Source organism: Protopterus annectens, chromosome 5.part0 (assembly GCF_019279795.1).
Source record: "Protopterus annectens isolate FY-2018-M chromosome 5.part0, PAN1.0, whole genome shotgun sequence".
In the NCBI taxonomy this organism is placed as follows: domain Eukaryota; kingdom Metazoa; phylum Chordata; order Ceratodontiformes; family Protopteridae; genus Protopterus; species Protopterus annectens.
Window position 1 is genome coordinate 1643758487 of NC_056735.1, and position 23363 is coordinate 1643781849.

Genomic DNA, 23363 nt, shown 5'->3' on the forward strand with positions numbered 1-23363 from the left:
GTAGGATTTTTGAGTAAAGTTTAATTATATGTATTGGCCAGGAGGTGTTTGGTAACAAGGTGTTTGAATCCCTCCGATGTGAGCAATGCTGTGTTCTTCCATTGTAGTGTAATGTACTATCTGAGTAAAGATACCAGTGTTTTACTAATATAGTAGTTGGTAGGTTAGATAGACCAGTGGAGGGCATATGTAGGAGAGCCAGTTTCCAGGATAGGGTTGTTTTTTCATAGCCCATCTTTTCAAGTTGAACCCTTAATGAGCACCTGAGCTTGTAGGAGCACTTGCAGCTCCAGAAAATGTGGAGCAGGTCGGCTTTGTGATTATCACAATAGGTGCAGAAGGAGAGGCTGAGGAATATATTTTATTAAGTATGGTTGGAGTAAGATAAGCATTATGAAATATCATGATTTGTGTATATTTAAGTTTTTTAAGAGGAATGGGTTTTGAGGTTAGCTGGATAGCCTGGGATATTTGGTTGTTTGTAACTGATGGATCAAGTTCCTTCCAATATTTAGAGAAAATTATATCCTTTTCAGTTTTGATTGAGAGAATAAATTTGGAAGAACTAGATATTTTTTGTTTAAGGATAGGATGTTCCATAAAGTTTTACAGGTTTTAATGTCATTGACGTTTATGACAGGGTTTTCTATAATACAGTGTGTGTAAGGTCACACATTTGCCTTATAATGATTGTATAGCTTTTGGGGAGGTTTAATTGAGTTCTCATTTCAGTGATAGTATTGTTCTTGAAGGGAAATATATCAGAGATGGTAATCTCCTTAAGGAGGGAGTATTTGATTAGGTTAATCATCTTGTTACTCATTTTAAGATTGGGTTTGAGGTGGATCGATTGTAAAGTAATAAATGTATTTTATAAGTTTAAAGATCTGAAAATCTTTTGTGTGGTGGTGATTTTATGTTTTATAGTTGTGTGTATTTTAAGATTTCTCAAGTTTTCACTATAAAGGAAAGGGAGGGCTCTGGGGTTAAAGAAAAATGTTCTGATATAGTTGTATAGGAGTTTAACCCAAATTGATGCCCATTAATGAGTAGTTGGGGTAATAGTCAGATATTGTTATTAGTCTGTTACATCTTGTGATGTCATAATACAGTTTAACGTCAGGTAACCCTAAGCCCCCACTATTTTTAGGATAGATCAGTTTGTTGTAAGTGATTCTGATTGATTTGGGAACCCAGATAAATTTGGAGAGTTTTGAAGAATTTGTTGTTGATAATTATATTGGTGGCATTAAAGATATATAGAAGTCTGAGTAAAAGGTTAATTTTGATTGTAGCTATTTTAGCAAGGAATGGGAGTTGCAGTTTTGCCCATCTGTTATGGTCTTGTATGTTGGACCAGAGTTTAGTAATATTGTTTGTATATAAATGTTTAGGGCCTTGGTGAAAAGATATTCCTAGATATTGCAGACATTGATTAATTTCCAGATGATGAGGAGTAAGTAGGTAGGTAGTTGACAAAGGGAATTAAGAGGAAAGAGAGTTGTTTTCTTTGAATTCAGTTTGTAGTTCGAGAATGACAAATAAGTGTCAGTGGCGGATAGTAGTTTCTGAAGGTCTGAATTGGGTAGGGAGTAGTACAGATTTAAATCATCAGTGAAAGCTGATAGGGCAATTCTGGTGTTAAAGATGTTGGAAATATGGTGGAAAGTATTCTGAGATATTAGGAGGAATAAAGGTTCAATGTATAGATTAAATAGATAGCGGGACATTGGGCAGCCTTGTCTGGCTCCATTCTCAGTGTCTATGCAAGAAGATAAATGTTTATTAATTTGTAGAAAAGTGTGGGCCTTAGAGTAAAGTGTTTTGATAGCTTGCATATAATTGTTGGGTATGTTAAAGAGTGGTAAAATATTGAGCAAAAAGTCCACATTGAGTCTGCTAAAGGCTTTAGAGACATCAACTGCTAAAGTATGAATTGGAGTAAAAGTATGGATAGATGAATGATCATGGTGTCAAGTGTGAGTGTGGATGTAAGTTTGTCTATGTAGTATAAAATCTGATTGTTCAGGGGAAACAATGTTTGGGATAATGGGTTTAATTCTGTTGGCTAGTATTGATGCAAAGATTTTCATATCTAGATTTATTAAGGCAGTAGGTCTGTAGTTCAGTGGATTTTTGAGGTCGGAGTTTGATTTTATGATGAGAATCATTTTGGAGGCATTTAGCTCTAAATCACTTAGTCCATTGCTAGTAATAGTTGAATAGTTGAAGAAGAAAGGCAGATATTTTTTGAGAGAAGACTTTGTAAAAATTCAGCCGTAAGGCCATCTGGGCCTGGCGCTTTGTTGGGCTTAAGTTTATTGATTGTCATAATGATTTCTTGTTGGGTAATGGGGTAGATGATGTATTTTGTTGATCTGGATTGATTTGGGGAAAAGTTTAATTGGAATTGTTAACTATTGTTATAGTTTGTGTGTTTGACCTCAGATGAACCTGCAGTCACCAGTGTGCAAGTGTTCTGAGTCCATTCTGCTCTAGATGCAAAATGTTTCCTGAAACACTGCATATGCTATGTTCTAAGACCCCACTTGTATTGTTTGATTGCCTTAGACCTAGCTTATGAAGTGAGTGCAAACATAGCAATTGATGTTTTGTGAGAGAAGGAAAGCAGAAGTTGCTGTAGACATACATGCCCTATTTAGGCATATGCTTTAGATTTCAGCTAGTATTTATTTTGTATCTTATTTATCATTGAACTGTGAATATATTGAGTAGTCTCAGTATCACGACAGGTAGCACACTCACCTTTGGTGCTGGAAGACCAGAAGGCTGAGTGTTCTATTCCTATGCATGGTCATTGGATTGCTGATAGTGCAGGTCTGCATGTGGGAGTGTGTACTCCTGAGAGTATTGTTCCTGGGATGAAATGTTAAAACCAAGGTCCCATCTGCTTGATTTGTTAGTAGCTTAGGTGGATGTAAAAGATCTCACAGCATTTATCAAAAATAGTAGAGGAGGTTCTCTGATACCATGGCCATATTTTCCTTAATGCTATAAATACCACTTAAGGTCTCCCCTGAAAAGTGTCCACTAGCCTAGTGGGACTAGCCCGATCAGCAAAGGGTAAATAAACAAATATATTTAAATGTGAACCAGACATAATTGTTTCAGTAGAATTTGCATGCATTTCTCATTATAATTTATGTTGTGGAATCCGCATGTCTCTAATCTTCTAGAGTTTGGCTGTATTACCATTGTCCTTTTTTAATAAGTGCTTCTTTTAATGTAATATCTTTGGGTCTCTCTTTTTCATTATTTTGTTTTTTGTGCCTTATATTGTTAAATATTATTGAATTTGTTAATTTCATGTGGTAAATCTTAGAAAGATTTCAGAAACTTGAATAAGCCTTACTCCATCATCTACCCCAACTTACTTGATAATCATTACTGTTGTTGGAGGGATTTATGTGGTGGTTGAGTTGGAAAGAAGGTGTTTCTTCTAGCCAGAAGATGCTTTCAGGCATTAGAGGTAGTTTGCTGTAGCTTACCCTTGTGGACTAAACTAAGTTATTAAACTATTAATGGGCAGTGTCTCTATATTAAGGCTTGTACTTTTTGTCAGGGCTGTGTAGTGGGTAAGTGACTGGCATCTGATGTTGTCCATTTCATTCTTCCCCACGGTTGGGCACGGATCTGACTTGGCTGCATTTACACAGGCTAGGATCCAAGTCTTGAGCTCCTCCCTCTTCCCATAATGCACTGCTGTCTGCTTAACATCCTCAGATCTCATTTGCTGTCAGCGGTGACAGACATGGTTTTTCCTGAGTCTCGAGCACTGAGTTATTAGAGTAGGAATCTCTTCTAGTGGTCCGTGTTTTTTGGCAGAGAAGTCAAGCTTGATTCGGTTTCTAATAATTTCTTCTCTTTATCCTCCCCTCCCTTTAGTTGTGCAGCGTTAGTAGTGAGCTTTCTCCTCTTTCTTGTGCTGTCTTCGGGCCTGAGCCCACTCTTTTTTTCTTGTTGGTAGTTTAAAAAAAAAAAGATTTTTTTTTAGAAAAGTAGAGTAGTTAGTGTCTGTACTTGTATGTTGTCTCCTTCTGATTTTGATACTACTTCTGGACGTGTGTTGCAGTTTCTTTTTCATAATGTCTGACAAACCTGCCGAGTTTAAACGGTGCTGAGTGTTTTGGCACAAGATACCCCATTCTGATGCTCACAAAAGATGCATATATTGTCTGGGGCCAAAACATCTGGAGTTGGCTTGCTCCATCTGTGAAAAATTTAATCCAAGGGCCATTGTATTGCCAACTGCAAGATCAAGTTAGTAAAAAAAGGACTTTTACCTGCTACTAATTCTGTGTCTCCAGGGGCTCAAACCCCCCTCTAGGAGCGTGGGCGGATTGATTGACCCAAAGAAGCACCCTCATAAGTCATTGAGGGCTTCTTCAGAGCCACCCTTCAAATTATCAAAAACCTCTGATCCAGCTGGGTTGGATCATAGGCCAACTTCAACTCCGGTGGTTCCAAAGCACTCTACAGATGTGACCAGTTCCACCTTGTTGACTATTTCTCTGAGATTCTCCACTTCTGCTTCGGATCCTAAGTCTTAGGATCCAGGAGCAAGGAGTTGAATCCTGGAGTTGACTGTAGGATCTGCTTCTCCATCCATGGTTTTGCAAACGCTGAGTAGGCATTCTGGGCCATCGTCCGTAGCTTTCTCAAGGTCTTCTACGAGTCTTTCGGAGATCAATGTGGATAGACTGGATAGAGAAGATCGTCAGGACTTAGATCTAGATGGGTTTTTGCTTACTCCGTCCCCTGTGGGACTATGAGTGTTACTATTCCAGTGCAGTGTCCTTCTCCAGTCCGACCTCTGGTGTCAGAGTCCCAGGATCTTAGCCACCCGAGAGAGCCGGGGTCGGATCTGAGGAGTTGTGCTTTCTCAACTCCAACTGTTGCCCTAACTTCTTCTGCTTCGATGTTGGATTGCAGTGGGTCTCGGATCCTGGGGAAAGGCATTCGGCTCCAACCTTGTCAGAGCCATCTCTTCTCCTTGGCGCTTCAGTGCTGGACAGTTCAGGTCCAATTTCACCTGGAAACCATGGATCGTCTGTCCCTACCCTCTCTTCCTAAATTGTTTTGGCTCCAGGAGAGCTAGAGAGGGATTCTTCAGGTTCATTGGCTTTCCAAGTCATAGAAAGGGTCCTCTCTAGTCATAGAGATCCAGGCTGTCCAAGCTATGATCCTGTCCGTCACCCTTCTTTGGATCAGAGAACTGAGCCTTTCATACCTGTCCAGGGTCAGCCCGTCCCGAGAAGCCTCCAAACTCTTCCCCTAGAGGGAGCCCCTTCTTCTTCCGAGACCTCCCCTTAACATCCCACAGAGGAGATTCCTTGTAAGGAGACATGCAAGAAGAAGCACATTGACTCCAGCTTGGAGTCCCTTATGGAGGACACGGATTGTGATGAAGGGGAAAGATCCCCATGAGCACCACCAAAGGACATCTCCTTCAGAAATATTTTAGAGATCCTGAGGCAGAGAGGTGGTTAGGCAACCCAGATTCCTTCCTCGGAAGAGTGTGCTTTTTGGGAGGCTTTCCGGATGGGCCCATCTACATCCTAGGTGATTCCTTCCCCCCCCCCCCCCCCGGCAGATGAATTCATGGATTTAGTGTCCTGCCAGTCCTGCCAGACCTGGAAGGAGCAGGAAATGATTGAACTGATTCCAAAATGACCAGTTTTTGTCCCCCCCGCCCCAAAAGAAAGACCACACTGGACTAAGGGTATACCAGTAGATGCCATGTTTGTGGCAGCAGCTACCAAGAAGGAGCTGGCTGAACAGAACTCCACTGTCTATCTGCCGAACAGGGAGTCCAAAACGATGGACAGGTATAGTAAGTGCATTTACGCCTCGGCCACCTTCTTGCTGAGAGCATTAAATTATCTAGCACACTTTACTCGGTTGCAGAGAGATCTAGTCAAAAAACATTCCAACTCTCTAGCAGAGACCGTGTTGGCGGAGGACTTCAAGAAAGTTTCTCCTCAAGTGACAACTCTTTCTTCCTTATCTACTTCTTCCATGAGGCTTCTCTCCCAATCCAAGGAGCTCACATCACAGGCAGCCAGCTCAGGTATTGCTGTTAGAATGCATGCCTGGGTGACACTTTGTGACTTTGCAGAACTGTGTAAGGCATCCTTTGTGAATGCCCTGTTTGATGGCTTCTGTTTATTCAGGCCATCCATCAAAGCTACCCTAACCCATAGGGAGCAGGAAGGGAAGACCTTGTCTGCTGTCTGGGTCAGGTTTTCGACTCCTCAGCGCACCTTCTTCAGAAACCAGCGAAGCAGCAAGAAAACCTGGTTCCAAAAATCTCAGGGGTCTTCCCAGGATCAACATGGGGATTATTTGTCAAGATGCAGAGGAGGAAATGTCAATGGGAGATGGCTCCCCAGGGGCAGAGGGGGACCGCAAAATCAGGGCTTCAGAGAGCCCTTCTATGATAAGTCCTATCGGTGCTCCTGAAGCACTGCCTGACTGCTCATCTCTGGAGGCAGTCGGGGGGGGGGGTCGTTTTTCCCTGCACCCAGCCACCCAGACTGCTGTAACAGAACACAGTTGGGTGCTAAAGGTTATATCCTGATGTTATTACATTCCCTTTTTCCTTCAACCCCCAGAGAAACCAAAGAAACTCCCCGATGTTCTACCCAGTCATCAGTCATCAGGACCAGAAATTCAGAAACTAATGCAAAAAAGAGTCATCCAAGAGGTCCTGACTGAACACGAAGGATTCAAAACTTACTCCTGCTTCTTTATCATGCCAAAGAAAACTGGGGAGCTGAGATCCATTCTGGATCTAAGCAACCTGAATTTGTTTGTAAAGAAGGCAAAGTTCCAAATGGTTACATTTCAGTCCATTTTATCACTGTTGTAAAAGAACTATTGGATGTGCTCAGTGGACTTACAGGAAGCATACTGTCGCATCAAAATAGATAGATGCTCCAGAAGTCATCTGTGCTTTCGGCTGGGAACCAGTCATTATCAGTTAAGGGCTCTGCCATTTGGACTCACCACAGCCCCCAGGACGTTTACCAAATGCATGGCAGTAGTTGCAGCTCACTTGAGACTACAAGGATTCCAGATGTTTGCATATCTAGACAACTGGCTCTTCACTTCCCCAACCAGGCATCAACTGATTTAGGCCAGGGATTACTTTTTCTGGATTTCCAGTTATCTGGCCATTTTCATAAACCTGACAAAATCAAACATATCTCCAGTGCAGAGTTTGGAATTCATCTGGGCTCTTTTTGACACGTTGAAACAGATAGTATCGCTAACCCCTCACCGCATACAGACATTGAGAGACCATGTTCAAGCTATTGTAGACTAGCCATCTCTACCAGCAAAACTGATACTTCAAGCTCTTGGATCCGTGGCGGCTGCCACTATGCTTCAATGGACTAGACTGTTCAGTGGTCTGTTCTTTACCAGCCTGTATCTGTTCCTATCAAATTGACTCTGGTTTGCAAAAAACATCACCAATGGTGACTTCTGTTGAATGACTTGATGATTGGCAGGCCATTCCTTCTTCCATTCCCCACAGCCACGGTGACCATGGACGCTTGCCAGCTGAGGTGGGCGGGCATTTCAAGGGAAAGATGGTCCAAGGCACATGGACTCACATAGAGACCAGATTGCATGTCAATGTTTTGGTGATCAGAGCAGTTCTTATGTTGCAAGCCTTTCAGGATGTTTTCCCTCTAGGAACTATTGCTATAAACACAGAACATATCAGTGGTCTGGTATATTAACAAGCAAGGAGGAACCCGTTTGTATCCCTTGTGCAGAGAGGCCATTAAGGTCTGGGAATGGGAGATGTCTTCAGGCCACTTTCTACTTGCAGTTCACATACCAGGGAAGTCAAACATTCTAGCAGACAGACTAAGCAGGTCCATTCTGAATCCTTACAAGTGGTCCCTGAATCAGTCAGTGGCAAACTTGATTTTCAGCCTTTGGGGCCAACCCTGCTGCGATCTCTCTGTATCCCCTCGGAACAACAAGTGCAGCAGGTATTTCACTTTGATCCCCCATCTGAAGGAGTCCCCGAGGGACGCTGTAGTTCAGAAGTGGCCCTCTGGTCTCCTGTACACCTGTCCTCCTCTACCCTTGATCCCAAAGCTTCTGTAGAAAGCAAAATAGTTGAAGTCCTCAGCAATCCTGTTTGCCTCGTACTGGCCTCATCAGATTTGTTTCCCCTTTCTCTAGTCTCACCAGAAATATCCTCCATGGATAATGGAATAGAAACAGGACCTCCAGTTTCCCCCATCAGAGGGTCGTCATCCCAGTCTTCAATCCCTCAAACTGACTGCTTGGTTTCTCCATTTCCAGTAATTGTATAAAGGTCCAGGCTTGCCTCCCCTGTTTATATACTAGTTTCCCAAAAAACATCTACCAAGGTTTATAGGAGTAAATGGCAGAGATTTCTTTTTTAAGCTTCTAAAGAAAATATTGATCCCTTTTCAGCTCCAATCTCAACCATTCTCCTCTGCCTTATGTCTCTTTTTAAAGAAGGAGCTAGTTTTTCTACTATTAAAATTCAGCTGGCAACCATTTCAAACTTCATTCTGGAAATCTTTTCAGTTCTCCTACTACATCCAAACTATATAAGGCCTTCTTGAGGGGAATATTTCTCTTCAGACCTCCAGTTAAAGATCCTTCTCTACCATGGAATCTTATTGTTGTCTTACAACGCCTAACTCAAAAACCCTTTGAACCCGCTAGTGTTTGTGACTTGAAGCTTCCTTCTTCGAAGACTGTCTTTCTGGTTGCCATTACATCAGTAGAAAGGGTCTAAGAAAATCAGGCTCTGTCTAAGCCTCCTTACATTATTTTTCATAAAGATAGCATGTCCCTTTGTACTAATCCCTCCTTTATGCCCAGGGTAGCCCCAGAGTCTAATTTGAATCAGTCCATACAGTTACCAGTTTTCTTTCAAAAATTCTCAAACAAGGAGTAACATATGTTGCATTTGCTTAATGTTCATAGACAGCTGTGTTGTTATCTTTATAGAACAAAATATTGTCAAAAGACAGACCAACGATTTGTGTCCTTTTCGCCGAGCCACCTAGTTTCTAAAGTTAGTCTATCTAAATGGATAACAAACTGCATAACTCTAATTTACGCTGGAAATGGGCTACAGTTGCCTCTTCCTCCTATGACCCATTCAACTATGTCCATGTTTATGTCATCTACTTTTTCTTCCAGAGCATCAGTAGATGATATTTGTACTGCAGTGCAGTCACCTAGTCGAAAACTCATACCTTTATAACGCATTACAAATTGGACATTGTCTCCAGAGGTAGGGCTTCTTTTGGTTCTACAGTGCTCCTACATAGCCTTCCTTGAGGCCACCCAGGGTTTATATAGCTGGGGCTCTGACCCAGCTGTGTGGAAGAATGAAGGGGACACCACATTTATAATTTATGTACTTAACATAAGTTGGTGTCTCTGTTGTCCACTTGAATTCTTCCTCACCTTCCCTCCCAGCCATCCCCCTACCTACTGTTTCTAGAAGACCTCTAGAAAAATACTTGGAAACTTGATGTTCCTAGTTTGAGCCTCTAGTTTCTTCCTTCCTTCCTTTCAGTCTTTAATATGCACTGTTAGGTATTTAGGCTACAAACTCAACCTGAGGAATTTAGGCAGAGGCCAATGCATTATAGGAAGAGGGAGGAGCTCAAGACTTAGATCTTAGTCTGTGTAAATGTAGCCCATTCAGATTCGAGGGTCAGATCAATGACCCAAGTGGGAGGAAGAATGAGAGTGGACAACACAGATACCAAGTTATGGTAAGTACATAACTTATAAATCTACTTCCTGAGAGCCCTTTTACAGCAAACCTGAGATCTCAAGTTCTCACTACCTGAAATATGCCCTCTTCTGTACATAGCATGAAATGTTATGCTCCATTTTAACGGTTACCCAGTCCCATGATACCCTGTTCATTCTTGACATATGTAAAAAAAAAAAAAAAAAAAAAAAAAAAAAAATGAACCAGCAGTAACGTTCTATAGTTTTATTAAAACAGATACACAATAAAACAAGCAAAGCTTTCAGGTTACCTCTTGTTCAGTCTGTTCATTAACATTTGTTTGTTTTTTTTTTTTTGATACTTGGTTGGATTTTAATTGGACAGCGCTTACCCCAGTGAGATTCTGTTATGTATGCCATTCCTGACATATAAACAGCTTGGATTTCACTCTAAGGTGCAACATTAGAATGCTGTTGTATTACTGTCTAAAAAGCAAAACTTTCAGTAAGTTCCTTTGGTGGTCAAGTCACTGATCAGGTTCTATAGAGGAACTCCTATTTCTCTTTCTTTCGTATCTGGGACAGGAGATTGTTGATATGCCTGTAGAAATTGCAGTGCTTCAGCCTAGTCACTTATAAGAAGCCTATGGTCCTCCTTAATGCTGGAAAGTAGCTGGTAGACCCGGTGTGGACATTGGGTACTGGGGGCCAGGCCAGTTAACATGACGTGTTAGGAGATCAAAAAACAAAAAAAAAACCTGCAGAGCTAACAGTAAGCAGTACAACATACTATGACCCAGAGGATGTAGCCAGTAGACTGGCAGATTTATTTAGCTCCAACTTTACTGCCCCTTCCACAGTCCCAAAACACATACCAGCATCCACACACCCAAACTGTCCCAGGAACAAGACCACAAAGCACTATCCAAAGCCAAAAACACTGCTTCTGTGGAGCTGGATAATATACCAGGGAGTCCATTAGTTAGGCTTAAATAAGACCTCTCAAATTCCCTACAGAGGCTATTTAATATCAGCCTCCAAATGGAGTTTGTGCTGGACTAGGCAAGGACTGCAACAGTCATCCCCTTTCACAGAAGTGGAGTATCAATGGACCTGGGCAATTATAGACAAACAAGTTTTACCAGCCTCATCTGTAAGGATATGGAAAAGAATTGTTATGGAATTGATGAACAAGGATGTGGGGAGCCAACAAACTCTATACCTGAGCCAGATCAGTTTTGTCAAGGGCAGAGATCCTGCCTGCTTAATCTGGTTGACTTCTTCAAGAAGTCTACTGAAGCAGTGGGTAAGGGAAAGTCTTTACACACTACGTATCTAGACCTTGCAAAAGCATTCAGCACCATCCTGCACTCTGGTATAGTTGATCAATAACCCAGCTAAATGTAAATCCCTATGTAGCTCATTGGATGGCAGACTGGCTTACAAATAGAACACAGGACATTGTGGGGGGGGGGGGTGTTACTGCCTCCCAAAGACCTGTCACTAGCAGTGTACCTCAGGGTTTGGTCCTCGAGTCACTCCTTTTTCTGATATATTTCTCAGAGGTCAAAGCTAATGTTAAAGTCTTACAGCTGACCAAGTTTGCAGACACTTGGTGCCATCATAAACGCTACAGAAGACACCAAGATCCTTCAAAAGGTCCTTTCCTTAGCAAATGGTTGGTGTCAAAATCATGGCTTAAAGTTCAGAAAATGTTATCCTTCGGCATGCATGACACCCCCTGCAACTGTCACAGTGACAGTGAACCCCTGAAAATTGATCCAGTAATTAGGAACCTGGGAACCCATTTTAAAAATTAGCTGTCCTTTGTTCATCATTTATAGGTTCATAGGTGTGTACTAGACCAATGGCCCTGGGGCCTTTACAAGCCTAGCCATAGCATTACCCTGGCATAGTGACACCCGACCTTAGTTCCCAGTGCCTCTGTCGAGTAGAGCCACTGGAGTTATCCCCGGGGTGAATTTTCTGTTTCCCATCCACTCTTCAAGATCTCTCTTGAAGAGGGTCAGCGAGGTGCTCTGCTTGACATGTATGGGAAGTCTTCTCCATAGCATGGGCAGTCTCTGGGTTATGAACCTGTCCCTCCAGCATGTTCTGTTAATTGTGGTAATGAGGTTGAGGTCTCTGGAGCATGTGGTGTGGAGGGATTGGGATTTCTTTAGATGTAGCATTTCTAACAGAGCTGGTCAGACATGGTTTTGTAAGTCAAGCAGAGATCGCTCTAAGTAGGCGATATGAGACAGAGAATAGTTGGTGGTTTTTGAGTTTGTCCATATAGGACAGTGTTTAAGGCCTAGGATCCTCTTTTTGAGGTACTTTTGCAGGGTCTCCAGTTGTTGCAGGTGTCTAGTGAGCTACATGCCAAATGGGGCATTGTACTCGATGATTGGCCTAATGAGGGGAAGAGCAGAGGGAGACAATGACAAAAAAAGTTCTTTTTTGCAGCACAGCTTATTAGCAAGGGTATGGCATCCGGGTCCAAGGAGGTGATTATTACACTGCATTCTACATAGGCTGATAATTGAGTATAATGCCCCTTTCAGTATGTACCTGTCCAAACACTAGGCACAACTTGAATGACCACAAAGCTTTTTCACCAGGAAAATAAAGGGCCATAGTCAGAAAAGCTACACTGACCATCTCAAAGCCTTGTCCCTCTTCTCGGTATCATACTGAGAGCTGATCTCTCCCTCCCTTACAGATCCTCTACTCACCCCATCTTTTCAGACGTACTGCACATCCGCAAGTCCAACTGTGGCAGAAACACTTGCTCAAGAAATCTTAATTTCTTCTGTAACTTAAGTAGAATTTGTTGGAGGTGTAGATATGTTTCACAGGAATATCACTTCTCTGATATCATCTTACTCTCCAAGTAAAGCAAAGTACGTTTCTTAATCTGTTCAGGCATAATCTGGGCGAATGGATGAGAAAACCGTAAGTTCATCCCTAGATTACCAGCCTTATCCCATATGGATAGGAGTAACGTGTAAACGTCTGCTTGTCTCTTTTTATTTGTACTTAAAATACAAAGGGATCTGGGTTAATCTTACTTTTAATACTAGGACTAATAAACCTCTTGAGAATACATGGCTACGCTTCTGAAGATCCTCACAGATCAGTAGCCTAGTAAGTAGCTATGATTGTCAAATTGTGTGTGTGGGGGGTGATAGTCCTTTAGTTTGTATTGGAAGATTTTGGTGTTGGTCTGTGAAAGTATATCAGTGGGGAAGATCTTCCATAGTTTAGCCACTGAGGACTGAGGTACAGTATAATGAGTCATCTAAATGATTCATTAATTTTAATACATGTAGTTGATTTTGATGGAGTGATCTGAGTACTCTTGAAAGGGATATAATTTTTCGAAGAGGTTTATTATAGCTGTGTATCTTTCAGGATTGGACAAGATTTTATGCATTAAATTGGTTGAGTGCTAGTGCATTTGTAGCTGACAAGCTCACTCTGTCCTAATCACCTGCTCAGGGCAGCACAGTGGTAAGTGTTGCTGAGTGGGTTAGATGCAAATGTGGGTATTTAGTCACAGGTGAGTTCAGGCTTACTAAGGACTTAGTTTTTTGAATACTAATAAAAAAATGATGGCACATATAATAAAGTTGAAAATAATAAGAGTTTGGATTGTAGAGACTGGAAATGGGTCATTTTAGGTATGATTTAACTTTTATGTAGCAATCCTAATTTATTCTGAGTTTTGCTAATACATAGTTGAAGTGATGATTATATTTCAAGTCATAGTCTATGATTACCATGGGCAGTTTTGTATGGGTCTCAAATTTTATAGGTGAATTATTTAATGATATTAATTTCAGAGGTTTCTTTGTGGTTGGTATTTGAATGTATTTGAGTATTATTTATTTATTTGTTTTTGGCATTTTAGAGCAGGTGGGTTTGTTTAATCAGTTTTCTAGAAAACTGAATGTTGTCTGCATATTGTATTGTTTCCTGTTAATTTGTGCATGTTATTGATAATTATGATAATAAATAAAAAGTATGAAAAAGTGAAGTATGTATCATGCCATCAAATATACTGTAAATACTCAAATAACGTTTTAAACCAGTTAAAGTTTTTTGTACTAAAATTTTATTTTTTGTCTGTTGAGTAATGTATTTTGTGAAACAGTGTCAAGTGCTTTTGATAGGTCTAGGAGGACTCTTTCAGTGCTTTTCTTACTTTCAGAAAACATTGGACATAAGTATTTTTTTGCAGGGCAGGCCCCGCACATCCCTTAAAACATATGTAGACCTACTCTGAGTCTGCACAACAATGCAGAAAAACGAAAACTCCCCTATTGCCATAATACGTTTTGTGAGTTTAACTCATTCTCTCTGGTGAAACAGCTGTTGGTAGATTGACACTCTCCCATAGAAAGACAGTGTGAGGTATATAGTATGAGACCATTGTACTTTTCTAAGTGGCTATAATCATTACTGTAATATAAAGCATTTTGTTCTTTGGCAAACTGTTTAGTACATTCTGCAATGTTTTAAATAACTGACACTATTTTCAGTTTTTATTATATACTAAAACTGTAATACTTTATATAATAAAACTAGCACTGAATAATAATGGTTGTGACGCCCATGCACTGGCCCAGCAATCAAGGAGCCTCAATCCCCACCACTAACACCAATGAGGGGGATCCACATAGGGGAGGATAACAAATGCACACACAGTAAAGTACAATTTCCCTTAAGAGCACACAGAAATCACAGTCAGTCTGGGGCTGGTTTCTCCCTTTCTCTCCAGATCCCCAATTAGACTCCACACTGGCACAGCTATAGGGTCCAGATCTCAGCCTAGTGGGCAAGCTAAAACCTCCAGCACCCTCTCTGTCCAACCAGTGCTTTGTGCCCCTGTCCAAGTAGCTGACACACACACACACACACACACACACACACACACACACACACACACACACACACACACACACACACTTTGAAATATGAGTTATATACAAACACACAGACACTCCTGGGGAAGGCTGGCACAGATTCTCCAGCTGTGCCCCCTTTCTGCCCAGTCTAAAAGGTAGTACCAGCTGGCACCACCCACTTATATCAGCTACTAAAAAGGCCCTTAACAAAGGGTGTTCAATTATTACTGTGCAATATTATTATCCAAATGGTAAGTGTGACTGAACAGCAAAGCTTATTGGAGTGACTTGGACAGTATCACTATATACATGCAATGTACTCTAGAGCTTAAATTATCTCTAGACAAAGCAGCCACATTTGAAAGGTTTAAAAATATTTAATAATAAGTAAAAAAACACAAGACAATACTTCTTACTACACAGTGCTAGTCAAGAGTTCAGAGATCACAGAGAAATGGTTAAAATAATACAGTAGAAAAGTTCTGACATCAATACAGAAAAAAACTAAGCTAACCTTCCTATTTCCTAGCTATATTTAAGAGAAAACACAGTTCTAAAATAAACTTACATATAGAACAAAACAGTGCTGGTGATGTTAGATGTTCTCAAGACAAATCCCAAATGCTAAAAGAACAACAAGAAACCAGTTCCACCAAAGGATTTAATGCACACTGAAAAACTTTCTCTGACGTCTCGGCCAAAGCCTTCAAGGAGAATAAAACACATGTATAACATAACACTATATATACACACCTTCAATAAAATAATTAAACAATTAATTAATTAGAAAACATTCTAACAAGATAAAGTTTTCCAATTGAGCTCTTCATTGAGCCCAAAAGGAGACATAGTCTTAAATTTTAAAATGTACACAGTTTCTTTCTTTACTAAAACACTTTTGATGTTCATATTATTAAACTTGGATACACAAATTTGTTCTAATACTGTCCCCTTCAAGCCATCACTACAACTATTATGAACTTCTAAAAAGTGCATAGCCACAGGACTATCCTTCTTACAATTCCTGATATCTCTAATATGTTCAAGAAATCTAGTCTTGAATCCCCTCTTTGTTTCCCCAATGTAAAATTTATCACTTGAACATATTAGAGATATCAGGAATTGTAAGAAGGTTAGTCCTGTGGCTATGCACTTTTTAGAAGTTCATAATAGTTGTAGTGATGGCTTGAAGGGGACAGTATTAGAACAAATTTGTGTATCCAAGTTTAATAATATGAACATCAAAAGTGTTTTAGTAAAGAAAGAAACTGTGTACATTTTAAAATTTAAGACTATGTCTCCTTTTGGGCTCAATGAAGAGCTCAATTGGAAAACTTTATCTTGTTAGAATGTTTTCTAATTAATTAATTGTTTAATTATTTTATTGAAGGCGTGTATATATAGTGTTATGTTATACATGTGTTTTATTCTCCTTGAAGGCTTTGGCCGAGACGTCAGAGAAAGTTTTTCAGTGTGCATTAAATCCTTTGGTGGAACTGGTTTCTTGTTCTTTTTGCTGTTTGCTGCTTGGTTCCTGTCGTTCAGTTTAAATCCCAAATGCTCTCTGATTCTCTCTCTCTTTAAATTGATAATGCAGTGCTGCTTCACATTAAATAATTTTTAACAATTTTCTGTTTTTCGCAGGATAACAGAAATTCAGAGGTTAATAGTCCTTTTGATCTTGCAGCTGGTCAGGAAGCCAGAGCAATAAAAGAAATTATACAGGTAAATTCTAGCCATTGACTCTGGCCTCAAAACAATAGGCAGAATGCCTCCCTCTAGACACCTCTGTTCTGAGTTTTAGATCAAAGAATTTCACAATGCTTGACTTATCAGTTTTCTTACAGCAGAGTGCACTGCTGTTACATTTTTTTCAGTTCAACATCTAATACATTCTTTTCACATCTAAGAGAACAAGCCTGTGGGCTTACATTAATATTTACAAATGACAGAATTATCTACAAATTTCTATCTAGCTAGGCTGGCAGCCTTCACCTATCTTCACACATCTACCCCCCTGGAGAAATCAAGCTAGTTTTTCAAGTGACCCTTGAGAAATGTTGCTTGAGAGGGTTATGTCTGTCTGAGTATACCTTACCCCATTCCCTGTCTTGAGAGGCCCTCTGCATTGGCATTGCTACTCCCACTGCAGTGCTGCACTGACATCATATGCTTGCAACCTAGGCTCCATCTTAGCAACTTGGCATTTTGCTGGCTGGCTCTGTGTAACCATGTTAGGTGATTGTGATCTGTAACTACAGTGAATTTTTCTCCCATACAGATAAGGCTGAAGTTTTTGCAGTGCCCACACTATGGCTAGACATTCCTTTTCTACAGCTGCATCGCATTCCTGCCTGGGTAGGAGCCTACGACTGAGATAAACCCCTGGGTGCTCTTCTCCGTCTGAAGAAATCTGGCTAAGAACAGTCCCCCACCCCATGGTTCGAAGCATCCACCTGCACAACAAATTCCTTGCTGTAATCTGGACTGGCTAACAAAGGGGGTCATCCCAAAGCTTCTTTAAGCTTTTGGAATGCCTGCTCACATGCTGTGGTCCAGACTACCTTATCTGGCCTGTTCTTCCTTGTCAGGTCTGTGAGGGGAGCAGCTATAGTACTATAACTGGGGACAAACTTTCTGTAGTACCCTTCTGTCCCTAAGAATGCCCTCACCTGCTTTTTGGTAACAGGTGCAGGCCATGCCCGAATGGCTTCTACTTTGGCAGGTTCTGGCCTGGTCTTACCACTCCCCACTCTATGTCCTAAGTAGGAGACCTCTGCCATACCCAGCTGACATTTCCTGGGCTTAATGGTTAACCCTGCCCTCTGTAGTCTGCCCAGCACCTCCCTGACATGTTGAAGGTGCTTTTGCCAGGAATGGCTGTAGATGGCAATATCATCTAGGTAAGCAAGGGCAAACCCTCCTGCTAGGATATGATCTACCAGCCTTTGGAAAGTTGCTGGGGCATTTTTCATCCCAAAGGGCATTTTTGTGAACGCATACAAACCAAAAGGTGTCACAAAGGCTGACTTTTCTCTAGCACTGGGAGTCAAGGGCACCTGCCAGTAACCCTTGGTAAGATCAATGGTTGAAAGATACTTAGCCCCACCCAGCTGCTCTAGGGCCTCATCTGTCTTGGGTATAGGGTAAGCATCTGACTCTGTGCGACTATTTAGTTTCCTGTAGTCCACACAGAACCTGGTGCTGCCATCCTTCTTTGGCACCAGCACCACTGGGGAGGCCCAGGGACTATTGGACTCTTGAATTACCCATAGTTTCAGCATTTCCTGTATCTCCTCCCTCAGAATCTGACTCTCTCAGGCACCCTGTAAGGAGCCTGCCTAATAGGCCTTTGGGGTCCTGTATCCACCTGGTGCTGCAGCAGGTGGGTGCACCCTGGTTTCCCAGTAAACATGTCCCCAAACTCCTGTAACACTGCTCGGATTTCTCGAACTTGGGTAGGAGATAGCGTCTGGGATATTGCTACCCCTTCCACTGAGGTGTCTGTTCGAGCCTCACTGAGGAGATCAGTCACCGGATCTCCCTCAGACTCCTCTTGCAAGCCGCTGCAAATATTCAACACAAGGGCCTCCCTCTCATGGTAAGGTTTCATCATGTTAACATGGTACAATTTGTGCTCCTGCCTAGCAGTTCTACCATGTAGTTAACTTCACTTACCTTTCTTACCACCTTGTAGGGTCCCCCCCAATCTGATTGTAGGTTGTTGTGTCTGACAGGAATGAGAACCATTACTTGCTGCCCTACAGCATACTCTCTAGCTCAAGCATTCCTGTCATACCATACCTTTTTCTGTTGTTGGGTTTCTGCCACGTTCTCCTGGGCCAAACCCATGAATTCCCTGAGCCTTGTCCTGAGGTTTAAGACATATGCCACAACAGACTCCTTGTGAGATTTACACTCACCTTCCCACTCATCCCAAATTAAATCTAGAGGTCCTCTCACCCTATGCCCATACAGCAACTCAAAGGGTGAAAACACTGTGGATTCCTGGGCAACCTCTCTGTAAGCAAACAACAGATGGGGCAAATATTGGTCCCACTCCCTCTTAAACTGGTCTGCAAATGCCCGTAGCATGGACTTGATTGTGGATTTTAACCTGTCAACAAGACCAGTAGTCTGGGGATGGTAGGTGGGTAGTCTTCACATGCTTCACCCCACAGTACTTGCACAGACAAGCCAGCAGGTCTGACATAAAACTGGCACCTCTGTCAGTAAGTATTTCTTTTAGGAAACTTACCCCTGCTGAAAATCTCTAACAAATCATTTGCCACCTTTTCTGCCTCAGTGGAGGACAAAGCCACTGCCTCAGGGTATCTTGTAGCATAATCTACTATCACTAGGATATACTTTTACCTGTGGAACTTGGGGTACTCAGAGGCCCTACAATATCCATAGCTACCCTCTGAAATGGCTTCTCAGTCACAGACAAAGGCATCAAAGGAGCTCTCACCTTGTCTCCTGCCTTGCCTACCTTTTGGCACTGCTCACAGGTCCAGCCCTGTTACATGTATGGAAATTCAAGGCCAGTAGAAATTCTGCATATGTCTGTTTGTACGTTTTATGCCCATATGACCTGCAAATGGAATATCATGGGCTATGGCTAGAAGTGCCAGACAGTAGGCTCTAGGCACTACCAACTGCTTTACTCTCTCACCTTCTAGCTCTCCCTCAGGGGTCCACTGTCTATACAGTAACCCTTTGTTCCAGTATACACATTCCCCCTTCCCTTGAGAATCAGGTGCCTCCCTAGCTACCTGCCTCAGACCTTGCAATGTAGGCTCTGAGAGCTGAGCCTGTCTCAACTCTCTGTTTGTAACCCTTCCCAGCTCCCATTCCACAGGAAGTCTGGCATCCGCTTCTGGCATCCTCTGACAGTGGTGCCTCACTGTCAGCCTGGGACTGGCATCCTCTTTCAGTGGTGCCTCACTGTCAGCCTGGGTACTACTACTCACCTGTACCTTTGCAGTCACTCTGTCCAAGGGACCATCAGTACCCACAAGTTGCTGTGGCTCACCTTCAGTCTCACTACTACAGAGCAGTTCCCTCCCTGAAGTAACCACCTCACCAGTCCTGCCTGCAAGTATGCAGTCTGACTGGGTCTCCCCCAGGCTACCAAATCCACATGCTTGTCTTCTAGCCTGACTGCGTGTAACTGCATTAACACATGGTACTGTCTCATCAAAATTCTTCCCTATCAGGAGATCTGCAGGATGGTAGTTTAGTATCCCTGTTGTCTCAGGACAACCTACTATTGGCATTTTATCTTTCCCACTTACTGGATTTCTCACTTTTTGTTCCCCACCTTACCTCCGTGGACATCTGTATGCCACATGACCCCAATGTTTGCATTCAAAACATTTAACCAAAGGTCCTGGATGTGTACCTGGACTAGTGGCTTTCCCTGCTACGGTCAGATTCTGTTGGGGCAGTCGGTTCCTTTAGACCCATGAGCAGTACTGGGGGTCCCTTTCCTGTGCAGGGATACCCTGCTTGCTAGGTATAGGTCTCCCTTCTTCCCCAACTCATCTGAAGTAGCACATTGTCTATCAGCTAACCAGATCCTCATGTCCTCAAGCAAAGTGCTAAGGTCTTGCTCTCTCACCAAAAGGTCTGCCAGCCCTTCAGATGTGGTGACCTGACATCCACTCATCCACTCACCCACCTATGAAAATAAGTGCTCAGTTCAGCAACATATTCACACACACTTTCATCTGCCTTGCGTCTGTGCTCACGAACCTTTTTCTTATAAATTTCAGGTGTTAGCTTAAAAAACTCTAACAAGCAATTCTTAACAACAATATAATCAAAACATTTGTGATTAGCAAGTTTAGACAACACAGTTACAGCTTTACCATGGAGTAAGCGGATCAGGAATGTACCCAGAGCCTTTGGTCAACATCATACTGTTTACATACCCTCTTAAACGTATGAATGAAGCTATCAAAATTATCCCCCTTTGTAAACTGCAGAAGAAATTTACTGACCTTTTGTGCTTCTGGGGCCCAGTTACTCCCTTCCCCATTACCTCCATGTCTCTGGTGAAGAGTCAGCATCTCCTTTTCATGCTGCTTCTGCCTCTCCTCCTCCACAGCTTCCATTTCCAAATGCCTGGCCTCCAACTCAAGTCTCTTTAGCTCCAGATGGATTTTTAAGTCCTCTGCAGAAAGGTTGAGCTGTCCATTCCCTGAGTGATGTACATCTCCACGGCCAGTCTGATTGTCGTCCTGATTGCTGTTTTCTGATGCAGATGTGACCAAAGCTGCAATCATGTCTGCCTTAGTCAGGTTTCCCTACACCAGTCCTTTAGCCTGGCACATCTCAGCCAACTGTCTCCTTGTCAGCTTTCCATATGCCTCTGCTAACATGCTTGCCTGCTCTCACTGGCTAACTAAGTTAACAAAAGGAGTAAAACAATTGTGATCTGAACTCTGAGCATTCACTGCCTGGCTGATTTAGAGTACAAAGCACCTTCACTGATCACTGTACACAAGCTACAGGAATTCATTATCCACACCACTACACACTAATTAATATTTGCCAACCAATTAATATGTGATGTGGTATCCCACCACTGCCAAACAATTAATATGTGATGCCCGTGCACTGGCCCAGCAATCAAGGAGCCTCAATCCTCACCACTTACACCAGTGAGGGGCATACACATAGGGAAGGATAACAAATACACACACAGTAAAGTACAAGTTCCCTTAAGAGCACACAGAGATCACAGTCAGTTTAGGGCTGGTTTCTCCCTTTCTCTCCAGATCCCAATAAGACCCCCCAATGACACAGCTATAGGGTCCAGATCTCAGCCTAGTGGGCAAGCTAAAACCTCCAGCACCCTCTCTGTCCAACCAGTACTTCATGTCTGTCCCTGCCAAAGTAGCTTACACACACACTTTGAGATACAAATTATATACAAACACAGAGACATTCCTGGGGAAGGTTGGCACAGATTCTCCAGCTGTGCCCCCTTTCTGCCCAGTCTAAAAGGTAGTACCAGCTGCCACCACCCACTAATATCAGCTACTAAAAAAGCCCTTAACAAAGGGCGTCCAATTATTACTGTGCAATATTATTATCCAAATGTTAAGTGTGACTGCACAGCAAAGCTTAATGGAGTGACTTGGACAGTGTCACTATATACATGCAATGTACTCTAGAGTTTAAATTATCTCTACACAAAACAGCCACCGTTGAAAGGTTTAAAAATATTTAATAAGAAATAATAGAAACACAAGACAATACTTTGTACTACACAATACTAGTCAAGTGTTCAGAGATCACAGATGCATGGTTAAAATAATACAGTAGAAAAGTTCTGACATCAATACAGAAAAAACAAATCTAGCCTTCCTATTTCCTAGCTATATCTAAGAGAAAACACAATTCTAAAATAAACTTACATATAGAGCAAAACAGTGCTGGTGATGCTGGATGTTCCCAAGACAAATCACAAATGCTCTCTGATTCTCTCTCTTTAAATTGATAATACAGTGCTGCTTCACATTACATCATTCTTAACAATTTTCTGGTTTTCCCAGGCTAACAGAAACTCAGAGGTTAATAGTTCTTTTGATCTTGCAGCTGGTCAGGAGCCAGAGCAGTAAAAGAAATTATACATGTAAATTTTAGCCATTAACTCTGGCCTCAAAACAGTAGGCAGAATGCATCCCTCTAGACATCTCGGCTCCGAGTTTTAGATCAAAGAATTTCACAATGCTTGATTTAGCTTTCTTACAGCAGAGTGCACTGTTGTTACATTTTTTTCAGTTCAACATCCAATACAGTCTTTTCACATTTAAGAGAACAAGCCTGTGGCTTACATTAATATTTATAAATGACAAAATTATCTACAAAATTCTATCTAGCTAGGCTGGCAGCCTTCACCTATCTTCACAATGGTCATCTACCTGAAACTGCTGAATTCATATATAAGCCCCCATAAACCCTGAGAGCACTGCTGCCTATGCAGAACTGTCACAGAGACCCTGTACAAGCATGTTAGTAGCTGCATAGAGGCAGCTGTACCCACCAGGAAGAAGTATAAAGCTAGCTTAAAACACAAGCCACCCTGCCAGAAGACATAGCAAACCTCCTGGCTGATAAATTCAGCTCCAACTTTACCCCTCTCTCTCCCTCATCCTATCCTCAGGAAATGTCATCAAATATAACCCCCCCTACTATCACTAGGGAACAGGTCCTTAATCCTCTCTCTAAGACCAAGATCACTGCATCAATGGGCCCAGACAGTATCCCAGGATGCCTTAATAGCATGAAACATAACCTATCAGGGCCTCTGGAATTACTATTTAATTGTAGCCTCCAAACAGGTTTCGTGCTTGTGAATGGAGAAAGGCAACAACCTCTGCACAAAGGTGGGCCATCTATAGAACCTGGAAACTACAGACCCGTAAGTCTCACTAGTCTTGTATGTAAAGCCATAAAAAGAATTATCATTGAGAAGATCAATAGAGATATAGTAAACCTCCAACACAAAACCAGTTTGGTTTGGTCAAGGGCAGATCATGCCTACTCAACCTGGTGGACTTCTTTGAGAAGATCACAAAAGCAATGGATAAGGGCAAAATTGTTCACACTGCCTTCTTTGACCTGGCCAAGGCATTTGATACAATACCCCATTTGGGCATTGTTGACAAACTC

At 42.0% G+C, this 23363-nt stretch overlaps 1 protein-coding gene across 1 annotated transcript in view; it reads left to right on the forward strand.

Moving 5' to 3' along the window:
- URB1 (URB1 ribosome biogenesis homolog) overlaps window positions 1-23363 on the forward strand; it is a 1941236-nt gene that overhangs the window by 1642766 nt on the left and 275107 nt on the right. The gene's annotated exons all lie outside the window — the stretch shown is intronic.